Here is a 12,777-nt window from a genome sequence, read left to right as displayed (position 1 = left end):
ATAAAAGTTAGACCTGGGACTTGAACTCAGGTGTTCCATGCTCTTGACATGTTTTCCTCTCCAGAAGTCCTAACACTTCTGGATTTTCAGGCAGCAACAGGCTTAGCTTACCATATTCATGTACTTAAAATGTAATTATTAGTAAGATATTTCCAGACGGCTTTTGATTCCCCAAAGAAGGTGGAACAAGAGGAAATATGACTGGCTTGGAAACTCACAAAGCCATATTGCTACTTAAAAACAAGTATACTCTAGTTCCCTAGAGAACCTCATAGGGAAATTGGCAAATGCGTCTATCTTAAAATGTCTTTGCAAACTTTCACCAGAAAAAAAAAGAGAGAGAGAAAATAAATAGCTAAATAAATAAATAAATAAAGGCAAGGAGTTTAGAAGGTCATAACACTGCAAATGAAAGCCCACAAATATACAAAAGAATAACAAAATTGCAAAACCACACTTTTGGCCCCATCTTTGTGACTTTCTTCTAAATGTCACAAGCTAAGGTCACAGTGTCAGTCTTAACTTTGAATTTTCAGTCATTTGTCATTGTTTTGTTACAATATTAGCATTGCTTAAACACAGATGTATTTTTTGTCCATGAAAATGGATGTGTAAGTGCAGAAATACCATGCATATGATTAGCATAATAATGGGAAACCCCTGCTCAAAGCTTCAGCAGCAAGAGTTGACTCTTTTGACCTTCCTCACTTTCACTCCAGTTGAAAATGACTCTTGGTTTTTAGCTTTAGCATGCAAAGTTGGGAGAAGGCAGAATCCCTTGGAACAGCTGCCCTCTGAGAGTGACAAGGTGTATGCTTCTGGGATATTTGGAATTTCAGGCCACTAGTTGAGCTAGAATATGTTGCATTGCAAAGTGTATTACACTAGTTAAGGATTTATCTCAGGTTCCTAAGCCCCAGGCCAATGAAGGCTGTGTGTATTGTGAAGGTGAAATGTACAGTCTCTAAAGCAAAGGAGCTATCCGCATCAATTTGCAGCCAGCTAAGTGGCATCAGCTGTGGGAGAGCTATTTACACTACCTTCCTGGCAGAGAATTATGGTGTTGTAACCACAAGAGAAGCGTGGGGAATTGAAGGGGCTACTCAGAAATATAATGGTCATTTATGGTGAAAGTATCCCTGTAACATTAGGCCTTCATTTCATGCCTGCAGAATACTTTAGGAATTTGACATGAAACACACACACACACACACACACACACACACACACACACACAACCCCGCAGGAAACATTCAATAGCACCCCCACTAATGCCCCCCCTAAAAAAAAAAAAAGCACAGGAGTAGATTTACATTGTATAGTGAATAAGACCAAAATCAGGATAATAACAATAGATCTCATTTTTATAGCACTTTAGAGGTTACAAATACTTTCCTCCCAACAATGCCATGAGGTAAGTAATGTGGACATTACCATTCCCACTTTCAGAGCAGGAAATTAAGTCTCTAAAAAGGAAAGCTACTTGCCCAGGGTCATACAGCTAGTAAAAGTGTCAGAAGCCAGGAATGAAGCCAGGTTTTCTGACTCTGAGCTCAATGACATGTAGCTTCCATAATCCTACTTCAAGCTTAGGAAGAACTTGGAGAAGACTCTCTATCCACCAGAAACAACTACTCCTTTTGCCCTAACAAGCAATGCAAATGAATAGGGAAAGAATCAGGAGTGAAAATAATTAGACAACATTTATCATGCAATCCTTGAAAGTACTGTACTTTGTAGCAATGTAAATTATAGTATTGCATTATCAAGATAATAATTTGTTTTTGTGACAAGAAATCACACCATTATGTGTTGCATCTGTATTATTTTTAAAATTAGTCTTTTTAATTACAGAGATAAATTATGCATGTAAGAATTCCACTTTGATAATTTAGCACAACATGTCATCTTACATTCCATTAAATGATGGGATCTATTCCCCTCATGCCTAAGTCCCTTATAGTAAGATAAGTACTTAGAGATAGCTTCACATTAACTCTTTCAAGCCACTAGGAACTATCATGTGCTTTTACTGGGGAAGAGAATACTTCTTTTATCCCATGAAAATATCTGTTGTCATTAATGACCAAAATGGACACAAGTTTCTTGAGTGCACAGCTGCCCCTGGCCATGGTCCTGGCTGGTACTCCAGCCTCCAACTTCTCCCCTACCCGGCCCTCTATGAGGTCATTCCATTTGAAGTAGGTGTTACTTGGACACTTCCCCCGAACTTGAACCTTCCTACAGGTACTAGGGGAAAATATACTTTCTCTTCCCCACACGGTTCCCTGAAGATTTGTGTCACTGACCTGGAAGTTCCAGCCTAAGACTCAATATGTAGTAAGAAGTGACATTGCAAATGGCTCTTTATATAAAGCATGGACTCTCAAACAGTTTTAACCAACAGCACCCCTTAGGGCTCCCATGACCTTCACATGCCCCTTCTTAGCCCTACACAGGCACATATACAGACACTATCCCCTCTCTCCTCACACTGTAGTGTTTGCATGCTGCTGAGAAAGGGAGAGTGAGAAAGAGGACTTAGCAAGGAAGGTGATAATTAGACAAGTAGTAGTCTTGGAGGCTAATACAATAAATGTTGTTAGTCAACTGTTGGCAAGGAGAGAAAATATCAGAGAGGGAGATTTTGCTGACAGTCACTAGTTTTGGCACTTACTATCTGCTGTTTATTTCTAGTGTTTCATTCTCTGAAACCCCAGGGAGCAGCCACCTATATGCTCTGTTATTTAAGAGGCAGGAGGGAGGGTCCCCTTCTCCTGGACTCCCAAATGCTTTTTCCATCAGCCTATCACAAGAAAATTTTACCCTTAGAGCTACTTTCCTTTGGATCTTAAAAGCTTTTCTGAAGGTCTTGAAAAGCTCTCCATTCAAATGCAAATACAACTGGGAAGGTGGGGGGGGGGAGGGGAGAGAGGAGGTAACGATTGAGTTTTAAGTGAAGTGAGCTAGGCTAGTTTAGCAGATTGATTTCCAACTGCAGCAAGCAGCTGACTAAGAGATCAGAGTCCTATTTCTCATCTAGAAATGGGTTGTAGGAGAGGTTTTCCAGGAGCATTAGGACCCTAGCAAGTGAGAAAGGGCACTACATACAAACTTTCCATACTTCATCATTATTCCTAGTGCAGCTGCTGCCCTTGGGAATTCTTTCTGAGTCTTCCTGTAGTCATGAATTCCAACTTAATTTAATGTGCTTTAACTGATACATAAGAGGAGGCAACTAAGGGGCACCATAGTACACAGAGTACTAAGCCTGGAGTCAGGAAGACCTGAGTTCAAATTCCACCTGAGATGTTCCCTGGTTGTGTAAGCCTGGGAGAGATCCTGAGGGTCTTCCCCACTGCCCCCCCCCATCTATTCATTCATTTATCCATCCATTCATCCATTCATTTACTTTCTTTTTGACTAGGTAAAAGAGGCCATATTTTGCCTTATTTCTTACTTAAAAAAATCACTGAGTGCATATTGCCTCAGGCAAACTGAGACCTGTGAAGGGCCTTAGCTTAAAAGGCCAAGGTCTCTCACTGCATCCCGGGCCATCTCCTTGTCCTGATGTATATCTTGTCCCTAGACCAAGATAGCTCTGGAAGAGAGAGTTTGTGACTTTGCACAGCCCTCCCTCACTTAAATCCAATTCACTTTGAGTCATGACATCACCCTGATGTCATGGCCCTCTTCCAGAACAAAAGACAAACAACAATAACCCTGGACAATTCATTTAACCTCTCTTTGCCTCAGCTTCCTCATCTATAAAATGGGGATAATGATAATACTCAGCTCCCAGGGTGATTGTGTAGATAAAATGAGATATTTGTAAATCATTTAGCTCAGTGCCCAGCACTTAATAAGCACTATATAAATGTTGTTGCTGTTGCTGTTGGTGGTGGTGGTGGTAGTGGTGGTGGTGGTGCTGCTGCTGGTGCTGCAAGGCACAGTTCTGGTAATTGGGGATTCAAAGCAAAAGACAATACAGACCCTGCCCTCAAGGATCTTACAATACAGTGGAGGGGAAAGAACCTGTGAATAGATAACAATGAAACAAAGGAGAATATGCAAAGAAGAGATCTATCTGGGCATTGTGTTATGAGAAATTGGAAAGATCATGAGATATTGGAGAGGAATCAGGAAACTTTGACATAGAATCACCAAAGGTACATCCTGTGGAAGGTGCATCTCTTCTCCCCCTCCCCACCCCTTCATTGTTTCATACTCTTTTATTTTGGTGATAAGGAAAGAGACCCCAGAAGGTTCAATGACTTGCTCACAATTACATAGACAGATAGTCTAGAACATAGGCCACCTGATTTCTGATGTTTAGCCTAAAGAAAGACATCACTCCACCACCTCCCCTTCCCCAAACCAGGAAAAGGGAAGGTCCTCAGCTTCATCTGATTCCCAGACTTAGAACTCAGTTCCTGATCCCTCATCAACAACAAAACAAAACAAAAAGAACTTTATGATGCAAGGGATGACCTATACAGAAATCAAGGAGAGGAGAATAATTCAATAACACAATTAAAACCTCAATGAAAAGAAACAAACAGCTTTCCTGCAAGAACAATTAGAATTATTCAAAGAAATGCTGCAAGACTTCTAAAAGATATTATAAAAGAAATGAGAGCTATAGAGGAGAGAGATGGGAGGAAAAGGAGAAGAATAAAGGAGGTACAAACCCTTACCTTAGTAACTCCCTGTAAGGGGCTACAATTCTAGCTATGCTGGCTAAAATATCTGAGTAGTTGCCAATAAATTATAAGCTTTAGCAAGAGTTAGGCTTTTAAGCATTTATTAAGGAGAATAAGAATTTGGTAAAGAGAAAGAAAAAGACCTGGATTCATCTATCTATTAAAGGGAGAGCACATTTCTAGCTCCCTTCTCCACCAGAGTCCTCAGGAAAGAGACTGAGCCAGCATGCCAGCCTCCCCCTTCTTCCTCCCACAAGCAAACCTCACTTCCTGACGCCAAAGAAGAGACCATGGTCCTCCCCTCAGAGGCCCTCTCCTCATGTTGGAGCTTTCCTACAGTAAGTCTCCAGCAGGTGGCGTCATTCCATTCATTACATTCCTAAAAATCAGAATGAACTAAATAGGAATTAATTAATAAAAAGAGACAAGTAATATTAAAACAAAGTCAAGAGACAGAAAATAGAGGAAAATAGAAATTATATATAAATTAAAATATAAATATAAATTATCTAATCTAATGCTTTTCCTGCTAGAAGGAGATATTGATTTCTTTCTTTCCCTCCCCAATCCTATGTATTCTTCTAGGTCTCTGGGGAAATTATGATTTTTTTAAATTTGATTTTTTTTTGTATCATTCTTGAAAAATGTTGATCTGAAGCCTTACTCAAGTTAAATTCAGTAGCATTCTAAGAAACATAAAATAATTTAAAGATCATGGAGATCTTTAAGCATAAGAAAGGGGAAAATGATAGATTTCAAGAAATAGAGACTTTTTGATGCTTGGTTGAAAGAAGGAAAAACAAAATCTTAGGTCAGAGGAACAGGCATATAAATCAAATAGTCAATATGGTTGTATAAGGAGATTAATGGGAAGCAAAAATAGCATGTTATTATCCATCAGATTGTGAGTTCCTTGGGGGCAGAGACTGTCTTCTGTCCATTTTTGTATCCCTGGCACTTCTCACAGTGCCTGGCACATTAAAAAATGCTTTTTGACAGATAAAAAATAATGTTGCTATCTACATCATGATTTTCAAACAAGAAGAAAAATGTAAATAGTAATTGAAAAATGCAAAAAGAATGAATGTTTTATTTATATATATGCATATGTACATACACATACACACACACACACACACACACATATATATGAAGAATAAAGTTCTGGACAGCACTTAGGTTCCTATCCTGCCAATGGCACTTACCAGCTGAATGACCTTGGACAAGTCATTTAATGTTAGCACAGTGCCTGGCACAAAGTAAGCACATAATAAACATTTATTGATTAATGTTTCTGAGTTCAGTTTCTTTAACTGAAAATTGGAGATTGTATTACTCAAAGTATTTATCTCACATGGTGGGAATAAAAAAGATGGCGTATGTAAACCTTAAAGTACTGTGTAAGCATCAAGTACTCTTCTGACTCTTTTTACTGGAGATGAAATTGATCAGTAAGCATGGTTATCCTGGAGGAAGGACTAGATTAATGCTATAGTAGATAGACCCAGAAAATAGTCCTGAGTCTGGGGTTGGATTTTTCTACCAAGTTGTAGAGGATAATGGGAGAAAGTACTTAATGAAGTAAGAAAATAGGACTAATAAATTTAGACATACCAAAGGACATTCTTCTTGTCCAAAAGAAATGTTCTTTGACACTCAGAAAGAATTAGAATGATAGGCCAAGTTTATTTAGTATTAAAGGCTCATAGAAACAGAGGCCTATGTTTTTTATTTTAATTAATAATTAAATACAAGAAGAATTGTATTATTATAGGGCGGAAATCAAGGCTAAACAAAAGGGCAAATGAGAGGCCCATAATGAATGGGTGGCATTTTATTATAAACAAGGAATTACAAAGGAGAATCAGTGTAAAGGATGCAACTGAGGAAATAAATGAGTAGAAAAGAATATGTGTTGGTCTCTCTTTAAAAACTAGGCATTACAGGGGGGCAGCTAGGTGGTGCAGTGGATAAAGCACCAGTCCTGGATTCAGGAGCACCTGAGTTCAAATCCAGCCTCAGACACTTGACACTTACTAGCTGTGTGACCCTGGGCAAGTCACTTAACCCTCATTGCCCTGCAAAAAACAAAACAAAACAAAACAAACAAACAACAAAAAAAAAACAACTAGACATAATTAATGGAAAGTCTATAAGCTCCATGGGTACTTTATGGAAAGACATGGACAGAATGGGTAAGCATGGATGGTTGCAATATCCCACTGGTGAAGCGAATATCAATGAGATCATCAGACCAGTGGAGCATTTGAATAGGGAGTAAAGGCTAACAGAATAAATGAAGAGGAAGCATTCAAAGATCACGCCACAAATAATAAATAAATATTCAGTTTGAAAATAGAGGCCCAGAATTGGAAAGGCTTGAAAATTGATCTAAATAAAAATGTTAATTGCAGATGATTCAAGTCATTGTGACTATATGGACATTGTCACTGTGTGGACGTTGACAAAGCTGAATGATGATAGGTAGAAATGCTTGAAAATGATAATTGCCCAGAAATGTGGTTAGAAGTAAGGTAAGCATACTAATTCATTCTTATTTAACATCTTCACTAATGAGCCAGAGGAGGGAATAGACTGCATATTAATGAAATGTACTCTAAAAGGGGGGAAGTTACACCATAATGACCTTGGCAAGATTTTGATTATTAAACTGAACAAAATATTCTTCAGTGGAAGAAGGCAAGAGGACACAGATTGCACAAATGAATAGCAGCTGAGTTTTCAGGGGCTGTGTGGCACCTTCAGATATCTAAATGACCTTTTGCTCCAAATGAGAACACTATTAGAGTCCTTTCTGCACGGGGGTACCCTAACACAAAACCAAAGCAAAAAAGCAAAACGTCTCAGCAGATGAATTTGCCTCCAACTTTACTGAGAAAAGAGAGGACATGTGTCCTGGCCTCCCACATGTATCTCATTAGCTTGGTAACAAAATCAAGGGCATGATCTTAGGACAGGAACATTTGTATTTTGTTTAGAGGATCTGAAAATCTGTAATTTCGAAACAGAATGCAACTTCTCTATGACTAACAATATACATACACCTATGTACACAAAATATATGTACTTCAATATCATGCTTTATGTACATGTAAGTACATATACTGCATGCACATTTCTGTATGTGCATGCACTGCACATATGCACACAAGTATGGGTGTGTATGTGGTACATAGATATGTATGTACGTGCATATGTATTTATGCATGTATATATGTCTTTCCTAAGAGTTGCTATGACTAAAAAGTAGATCAGTTTATAGCCAATCTAGCACTGAACTTCTCTAAACTTAACTGAGCTGATTCTCATGTGACAGACACATGGTCTATCGCCGGATCTGTGTTTAAAGTACATTTTCTAACTTCATAGGACCCACTGGGGCTTGCAATAAAGTTGAGATAACCTTTGATAATTTTTCTCTATGTCATGCTGAGGCATCATGGTAGGATATTAGTGAAGGGATTCCTTGACGGAGAAAGTGAGAGTGGAGGAGTAGATAGAAATTGAAATTAGATCACATGCAAAAATTATTAAAGTACTAATTTTTTTAAAGTAAAAAGATAGAATATTATATGGCTAATTCTAAGGAGCTAGAAAAGCTTTTTAATGCTCAACATATGCAAACATAAGATGGGGAGAAATCTTTAATCATAATTGCGCATTCAGTTGCATGATTGTATCTTTCTAGAAGTTAATATTTTTAAATTCTGCTCTTTACACTTCACAGTGGCGTTTCCCACTATTTTGTTTGGTGTGTGTGTGTGTGTGTGTGTGTGTGTGTGTGTGTGTGTGTGTGTGTGTGTGTGTGTGTTTAATCAAACATTGAGTATCTTCTCCAGCTGATAGATGTATATAGTAGACTTGGATTTAGAAGACCTGTGTGAAAATTCCAGCTGGTAACTAGCAATGAGGTGACACTGAGAAGATCAATTAACTTCTCTAAGCCAGTTTATTCATTTCTAAAATGGAGGAAATAATACTTGCCTTAGCTGCTTCAAAGGAGTATTGGAAGGATCAAATGACATAATGTACGTAAGTCACTTTGTGAAAGGCAAGTTACCATTACTACTACTGTGTTGCCATTTTCACTCTTATTAAATAAACATTGCTATTATCACATTATTGTCATTATTCAACAATAGAATTGATATTTGGAGATCGTAAAGGACAAAAATTCATTACATATAAGCATTTATGAGTAGGAAGAGGAACTATGAAAAATGAATGAGTATAGCCTGTAGGAGTTTGAATGCAGTAAGAAAGTACTGTATTCTAGCATGACATCTCACTAATATGGGGGGAAATTCAACTATTCGCTATGAATTAGGAAACATTTATTAGAGGCAGCTAGGGGGCAGAAGGGATAGATAAAGCATTGAATTTGAAGTTAATAAGACCTGAGTTCCAATTTAACCAATCACTTATTGGTCATGTGCTTCTAGACTACTTATGTAACTTCTGACTACAGAAGTATCTTCAACTATAATATGAGGTAGTTCTTATGATTTCAAAGTATTATCTTCACATGTAGGAAGGGAATTTTTCCATGACTACTCATGTATAACTTATTTTGAATTGCTTGAGTTCTTGTGGGTGGGGGGAGGGAATGGAGGGGGGAAGAGAAGTTGGAACACAAAGTTTTTTAAAAATTGATGTTAAAATTTTGTTTTTACATATATTTTGGAAAATAAAATTCTATTTAAAAAAAGTTTCCTATAGACTATAGTATGAGGATAACTGTTGCTCCTACCTCACAGTCATAGGGTTGTTGTGAGAATCAAATGTGATAATATTCATGAAGCGCTTGGCACAGTGCCTGACACATGGTAAGTGCTTAATAAATACTTACTGTCTTTTCCTTTACCCACTTACTATCAGCCAGGCACTGTCCTAGGCACACGAGATATAAAGATAAAAACAAAATTAGCTTCTACCCTCAAGGAGAGAATTCTATTAGGAGGATAAACGATATACCCAAGTAAGTAAGTATAGGATAATTTGAGAAGAGCAAAAACAATGAGGCTAGAGGAGTGAGGATTCATTGTGGAGACAGTGCCTGGGCCCAAGCTTGAAGGAAAAGAAGGGTCATAATCAGAAGGTCTCTTAACCTCTTATGTGTGGTCTTTCCACCAAAAACACCGTCACTCCTTTTCTAAATTTAAAGATGTTTTATTACACTAGTGTGAAATAGGCTAGACACCCTAGGCTTAAAATATCTCAAAGAATAATGCAATCCAAATTCCTTTAGGTCAAAAGTTCTTAAACTTTTTTGTGTATTTTGTATATTTCTTTGGCAGTTTGATGAAGTCTATGAACCCCTTCTCAGAATGATGTTTCTAAATGCATAAAATAAACTGTATAGAATTGCAGAGGAAACCAATTATATTGAAATAAAGAGGTATGTTTTGCACATCCAAGTTCATGGACTCCCTGAAATCTATTCACAAATGGGCTATAGACGCAAGGTTTAAGGACCTCTGCCTTAGGAAATTACGAATTTTATGTTTTCACTCCCCAACAAAATTATTCCAAATTCTTTCTTCTCAAGTCCTCATAACAGCACCCAATATTTCCCTCTCAGAAGGTGATCTTGCCTCCAATTTTACTGGAAAAAATTACAGCTGTATGTCATGACCTTTCACATTTCCCCCACTCTACACCACAAAACCGCTCTCCATCTTTACCTGCCCTCTTCTCCTGTATTCCAGAAAGCAATGACCCTTCTCCATGCTGAAGTCAAACATTCTACTTGCACTGTTGATCCCATTTGCATTTGATCTCCTCCTAGAATTTGTTCCTTAATGATCATCCATCTCTTATATACTGTCTTGTCTGCTTCTTATACAAACATTTCTAAGTCTTCCCCATCCTTAACAAATTTTCATTTGACCATTCCATCCATTCAATTCATCATTCTCTCTCTCTCTCTTTCTCTCTCTCTCTCTCTCTCTCCATGTGTGTGTGTCTGTGTGTGTGTCCCTGTCTCTGTCTCTCTGTCTTTCTCTTTTCTTTCTTTCTTTTTCTCTTTTCTTTCACTGACAAGCTCCAAATTATGAGGAGGTAAGTTCTAACCAACTGCAGGAAACCATATAAGATCCTGTTCCCAGAACTGGAAATACAGTGAGTGGTCCACTATTTCAAGGGACCTAGGACATCAAAGTCAGTGACTGATGGAAAATGTGATTTTTAATCACAAGGACAGAAAACATTAACCACAGAGGAAAAAAAAAGCAGTTTCTTTATGATCACCAAAGCTTACTACAACCTTGGGTGATAACTAAGTTTTTTTACACCTAGGAAGAATGAGATCAACCCTCATCTCTCAAGTCCTTTCCTGATAAAGAAAGGGCAGGAGCTGAAATATCATAGTTGAAAATGATTTAGAGGATTTCAACAGTTATTGTTATTTAAAGAGTTTATGTAGCAATTTATTTGATAGCCTACTAATGAAATCACAAGTTCAGACCTTATTCCTATGGGAAAAAAAGATACTATTGCTTCCAAATAACACTCAGTGTAGAAAGGGGGTAAATGAGAAAGGGAGAGAAAGATGGGAGAGAGAGAGAGAGAGAGGGAGGGAGGGAGGGAGGGAGGGAGGGAGGGAGGGAGGGAGGGAGAGGGAAGATAGGTAATTTAAGTGGAATTTAACCCCACTGTTACTGTGAATGAAAAACACAGTTTTACCTAAGATTTGACCTTAGTCACTCATCCTTGTATCTAAAAATACTTGCTGATTGTTCTTAGGAATGTTGGAGATGCCTCTTGAAAGAAAAAAAGTACTAAAGATGCTTCTTAAGAAATCACATGCCTTAATCAATGCTTATGCTGTTAATAACATGAGAATCCTTTTGATCAGAAGTGGCCATCTCACAGTACAGATTCAATCCTTATTTTTTCCCTTGTTAGTGGCTCTGACATTGTGAATACTGTATTGCATATTTTAAAAGCAGACATCCAAATGTTTTAGCAATACAGCTAAAGTGATCTCCTTTTCTACACTCTATGCAGATAACAATACATTCATAATTAAAGCACTATTATTACTATTTAATTGTCTGTTTCATTGTTTAATGAATAGGAACTAGTTAATTATGGTGATGGGGAAAGACAAAGGACAGTTTTCTAATGGGGAATGTGAAGCTCTAGCTTTCACAATGTGGGCTGCAAATTACTTTATTTATACTTCTCAACATCAGAACCTAGATTCACACATCCTTGTCAAATTATGAATCTCTTTCAACAAGATTTTAAAATGCATTTAACAAGGATTTTTTTTTAATATTGCATATTTAAATTCTATCACATTCATCTCTTGGTAGATTAGAAGTGGTAATTCTGAGCTAGTTCATCAAAGATGTCTGATAGACAAAAGGCCAAGGAGCTGCTTTCTAACAATTCAGTAACAAGGGCACTTCTCATGTCCGGGAGGTAAAAGTCTGATAGGAAATTATAAGCAAACAAGACAACTGTGGCATTGACAGGAAGTTATCTCGACCTTAGCGGACAATAAACTCTGTTAAACACTCTCTTATAGGCCTTTGATATGGCCTGGACTTTTTCACCAAATACATCTTTCTCCTTGCCAGAGATGACAGTAGTGCCAGGATGGGATTATGCCAATCAATACGGCACATTCTTTGTTTTTTAAAGTGAGGCAATTGGGGTTAAGTGACTTGCCCAGGGTCACACAGCTAGTAAGTGTTAAGTGTCTGAGGCCATATTTGAACTCAGGCACTCCTGACTCCAGGGCCAGTGCTCTATCCACTGCGCCACCTAGCTGCCCCTAATAAGGCACATTCTTATCGCTATTATCAAATGTTTCCTATGTATGTGGTACATTACAAAATGTTTAGCTTAGAATCCAAATTGGAATGTCATATCATCTGGTAAAATCTCATTTCACAAGGGAAGAAAACTGAGATCCAGAGGAGTTAAGTAATTTGTCCAAAGCGCACTGGATCTTGAACCAGGAAGACCTGAGATCAAATCCAGCTTCAGACACTTATTAGCCATATCACCCTGGGGGAATCACTTAACCCTGTTTGCCTCCATT

The sequence above is a fragment of the Dromiciops gliroides genome, chromosome 4 (assembly GCF_019393635.1).
Source record: "Dromiciops gliroides isolate mDroGli1 chromosome 4, mDroGli1.pri, whole genome shotgun sequence".
In the NCBI taxonomy this organism is placed as follows: domain Eukaryota; kingdom Metazoa; phylum Chordata; class Mammalia; order Microbiotheria; family Microbiotheriidae; genus Dromiciops; species Dromiciops gliroides.
The sequence above is the reverse complement of the archived record's forward strand: the minus strand, read 5'-3'. Positions refer to the sequence as shown.